The sequence below is a fragment of the Alosa alosa genome, chromosome 23, assembly GCF_017589495.1.
Source record: "Alosa alosa isolate M-15738 ecotype Scorff River chromosome 23, AALO_Geno_1.1, whole genome shotgun sequence".
Lineage (NCBI taxonomy): Eukaryota > Metazoa > Chordata > Actinopteri > Clupeiformes > Clupeidae > Alosa > Alosa alosa.
Window position 1 is genome coordinate 2,370,521 of NC_063211.1, and position 5,000 is coordinate 2,375,520.

Below are 5,000 nucleotides of genomic sequence, written 5' to 3' on the forward strand. Positions count from 1 at the left end.
TTGAGAGAGAACAAACAGAGGGAAGAAGAGAGAGTTTCTAGCTTGAGAGGGGAAGGAGGCCAAAACTATTTTTATACTATTAACCATCTGCAGTCTCTCCCTCTCCTCCTCCTTTTCCTCCTCCCCCTTCCTTTTCCTTATCCTCCATCTATCCCCTCTCTATCTTGTCCCTTGCCCTCTTCTCTCCCTCTATACCTTTCTCTCCTTGATTTGATCTCTTCACACCTCCCCTCTCTATATCTATCCCTCTATCTTTACTCTCCTTTCCCCCTTCTATCCCTTCTATATTCCTATTCCACTCTCCTTCTCCCCTATCCTTCTATATCTTTATCCCTCTATCTTCACTCTCCTTTCCTCATCCCTATCCTTCTATATCTCTATCCCCCCCCCATCTCACTCTCCCTTCCTCCCCATCCCTCTATATATCTCTATCCCTCTATCTCTATCTCTCTCTCTCTCTCTCTCTCTCTGTCTGTCCCCCCCTCCGCCCCTGCAGTTCTGATTGGCTCTGCTATCCATTAGGTCAGGCTAACAGATGGACAGTTCAGAATGTGACGTGTGTGTGTGTTTGTGTGCATGCATGTGTGTGTGTGCATGCATGTGTGTGTGTGCGTGTGTGTGTGTGTGTGAGTGCGTGTGTGTGTGTGTGAGTGCGTGTGTGTGTGTTTGTACGTCTGTTTTTGTTTGGAAGCACGTGCTTATGCTGAACAGCTGTCAGTGCGTCTGCCAGTGTGTGTGTGTGTGTGTGTGTACACTCCAACATGAGGCTTTCATTGAGTTTAGATTCATGAGCTATACCTGATACTAAGTTTATTAAACATTTATGTGAGTGTGAGTGTGTGTGCACACGTATGGTGTGTGCGTGTGTGTGTCTCCATATGTCCATGTGTGTGTGTGTGTGTGAAGTGCAGCAGTCTCTGTTTTGTGTGCACAACAAGCTGATTGCTTCTGTTGAGGGCAGATTACCTAAGGCCCGTGGTGTCTGTGTGTGTGTGTGTGTGTGTGTGTGTGTTTGGCAAGGGCAGGGGAATGCACTGATCTGGTCCCTTGGCAGCCAGACAGCAGAGTTTCCAGATCCAGCACTCCATCGACAAAAAAGAGAGAGGAGGAGGGAAAGAGAGAGAGAGCGAGGGAGAGAGAGAGATGAGGAGAGAGAGAGAGAGCCTCTAGGGAGAGAGAGAGAGAGAGCCTGAGGAGAGAGAGAGAGAGAGCCAGGAGAGAGAGAGGAGGAGGAGAGAGAGAGAGAGCAGGGAGACAGACAGGAGAGTGAGGGAAGGAGAGAGGAGAGAACACAGGGACAGACAGCTTGATCTAGGCAGTTTGGTGAGAAACGAGAGAGAAGAGAGGAGACAGCTGATCGCCGCGGCTAAATGCCCCAATGAGGATGAGAAGGAGAATTTCGCAGTGGAAGGTGAGAGGTGTGTGTGTGTGTGTGTGAGAGTAAGACAGAGACAGGGATTGTATGACTACACGGATGCCTCTGCAAGGTCATTCAAATAATACTGCAGAGTGAAACTCTCTCTTTGTGTGTGTGTGTGTGTGTGTGTGTGTGTGTGTGCAAAAAAAGATGTCATGCAGTTTTCCTTTACGCAAGGATACCCTTTTTTTCTGTTTATGCATTCATAAGCCCGTGTGTGTGTGTGTGTGTGTGTGTGTGTGTGTGTGTGTGTGTGAGAGAGAGAGAGTGTGTTAATGTATAGAACCTGCACTTGAGGAATGTTGTCATTGGTATCCAGGCGTGTGAAGTCATCATAATGTGTCAGGCAGACTCTGGGGTTCTCACTCTTGCTGTGTGTGTGTGTGTTATAAATAGCCTCCAGTGTAGTCTTGATTCCAGGGTCTTCTGTACATTATCAGGCTGGTGTTGCTGCTGAGCGTGACGTAGGCAGAGGAGGTGTGTGTGTGTGTTACTGAGTGTGACGTAGGCAGAGGAGATGTGTGTGTGTGTTACTGAGCGTGACGTAGGCTTAGCGCAGGAGAGGGGTAAGGAAGAGGAGAAGGAAGAGGAGTACATCTGTTGCGCCGTGCTGTGAGATTCCACTCCTCCACTCCTCCCAGTGATGCCTCTCACTCCTTTTTCTTCTGTCCTGTCCCCCCTCTCATCACCTCCCTGTCATCTCTGTTTTTGATGCGATCTTTCTGTCTCAGAATGAAGGAAGGACAGAAAGGGTGTGTTTCCTTGACCTCGACCGCAGTGACCAGTGTGTGTGTGAGTGTGTGTGTGGCCGGGAGGGGAGCGGCTGAATATGCATGTGGGGAGGTTGGGTTACTAAGCTCTACAGACTGGATCCTGGGGTTCGTGTGTGTGTGTGTGTGTATGCGAGGCTGCAGAGACTCCTGCTCTACTTTCACTGGGGGTAAATGAAACCCCTCGGCTATTAATAACTGCAGACTGGAGGAGACAGAGATAGCAATGAGAGGGGAGAGAGAGAGAGAGAGGGGGAGAGAGGGGGAGAGAGAGGGAGAGAGGGGGAGAGAGGGGGGGGTAGACTATGGTGGGAATGAGAGAGGGAGTACAGTAGAAAGCAAGGAATGAAAAAATGCAAACGAGAGATGGAGGGAACAAGAGCTTCAGGAAGAAGAAGGGGGTTGAGAGAGAAAGAGTGATGAAAGAAAGAGGAGAGAAAGCCGGATGATGGAGGGAGAGAGAGAGGGAGGACAGGAAATGTGAAAGGATGAAAGGAGACACAAACGCACAGAAAGCAAAACGCAGCAGGAGAATAACACATCAGAGAGGAATGAGACAGTAGCCTGATGCACACACACACACACACACACACACAACACACATCAGAGAGGAATGAGACAGTAGCCTGGTACACACACATACCGCTGAGGAGTGAGACAGTAGCCTGATGCGCCCACACACACACACACACACACACACACACACACACACACACACATCAGAGAGGAATGAGACAGTAGCCTGGTGCACACACATACCGCTGAGGAGTGAGACAGTAGCCTGATGCGCCCACACACACACACACACACATCAGACACGAATGAGACAGTAGCCTGGTACAAACACATACCGCTGAGGAGTGAGACAGTAGCCTGATGCGCCCACACACACACACACACACACACACACACACACACACCAGAGAGGAGGGAGATAGTACCCTGATGCACCCATACACACACACATACACACCTATAGAAGGGAGATATATACACACACACCTCGGCCCCCAGAACAGAGTGAGACAGCCTTGAAATGCTCTCTAGGTAGAGTAGACCCAATATGAGGTTAAAACATTATTGACCATAACGCCACATTACACACACACACACACTGTCCACCCTCCTTCTCTGTCCTCTTTGTGTTATTCCTCAGTGTCCGGTGGCCTGGTCATTCTGCGTCCAATCAGAGAGAGAGTCCAGATAAACGGATGCTGTAGCGTCTCAGATCAGAGTTTGTCTACATAGTGTGTGTGCGTGTGTGTGCGCGTGTGTGTGAGAGAGAGAGTTTGTCTACATAGTGTGTTTGTGTGTGTGTGTGTGTGTGAGAGAGAGCGAGAGTTTGTCTACATAATGTTTTCGGATCTGATCATCTGATTATTGTGTCCAAATGAACAAATGTGTTTTGGTCAGTCGAGACACAGAAAGTACAGTGTGAGATTGTGCAAGTGTGACTGCGTGTGTGTAAACATAGTCTCTAATTTGTTTGTTGTATACAGTGTGTGTGTGAGGCTTATCATGGAATGACCCTCCACTATACCTAGTAGGCTGTGTGTGAGGCTTATCAGGGAAACTCCAACTGTGTGTGGTCACTGCTGTGCTGTAATTTGATTACGCCCAGCTAATCTCTGCTCACGCACCGACTGCCCGCAGTTCAGGGGTCAGACACCAATAGTTGCGGTGAAGGTCATGGCACTCATTGGAAAGATCCTTACACGGAAATCCTGATTTAGATAAAACAAGACGCTGGAACTGAATCAACATTCACCTGTAGCAGTTCCAGCAGTGATCTAGTGAGGATTTGGCCCAACACAGTGATCTAGTGAGGTTCTGGCCCAACACAGTGATGATATAGTGAAGTTCTGGCCCAACACAGTGGTGAGGATTTGGCCCAACACAGTGGTGATCTAGTGAGGTTTTGGTCTAATTCCCTCACTCTCCACATCATGCTGGTGTGGGGTGAGTGTTCTGGCGCATAATGGCTGCCTTGCATCACCCAGGTGGGTGCTATACACAGTGGTGGTGGTTTAGTGAGCTTCCCCCTTCACTGTGAAGCGCTTTGGGTGCTTTGATAAAGTGCTATATAAAGTGTTGTTGATGTTGTTGTTGTAGTTGTTGTTGTTGATCCAGCAGTGATCTAGTGAGATTCTGTTCTGATTGGACCTTACCATGCTGCTGGTTACGAAAGCACGCCCACGCCGCTTTTAGCGGTTTTGGTTCTTTGGTTAGCGCCCCGCCACGCTGGCTCATGTATAAGTATATATACTCTTTTGATCCCTATATAAGTATAAGTATGAGTATATATACTCTTTTGATCCCGTGAGGGAAATTTGTCTCTGCATTTATCCTAACCGAATTAGGGAACACACTCCAGAACACAGTGTACACACACAGTGAGGTGAAGCACACACACTAATCCCAGCGAAAGCGGAGCTGCCTGCAACAACAGCGCCGGGGAGCAGTGAGGGGTTAGGTGCCTTGCTCATGACACCCCAGCCGCGGCCTCTCGGGTTCGAACCGCAACGGGTTCCAAAGTCCGGGGCGCTTAACCAGTAGGCCACGGCTGCCCCCATGTTGTACAGTGAAGGAGTGCTTGACGGCATCCGGGGCGTGATGCTGCACACTTGCAGCTGCCGCCAGCCAACGGTGTTGTAGCCTGTGTTGTGTTGTGCAATGTGAAATAGGCTTGTTGATCAGACACTGTGGGAAATCCCCTACCTGTAGCACGCGGAAGTGAACACCTTTCCTGTGGACATCTGATGTGTAACGTATACTATAGTAATGTCAATCACTTGGACATATTTCCTCCTGCA

General features: G+C 49.1%; 1 protein-coding gene across 1 annotated transcript in view; it reads left to right on the forward strand.

Moving 5' to 3' along the window:
* Positions 1 to 5,000, forward strand: part of trak2 (trafficking protein, kinesin binding 2) — a 24,024-nt gene that overhangs the window by 7,619 nt on the left and 11,405 nt on the right.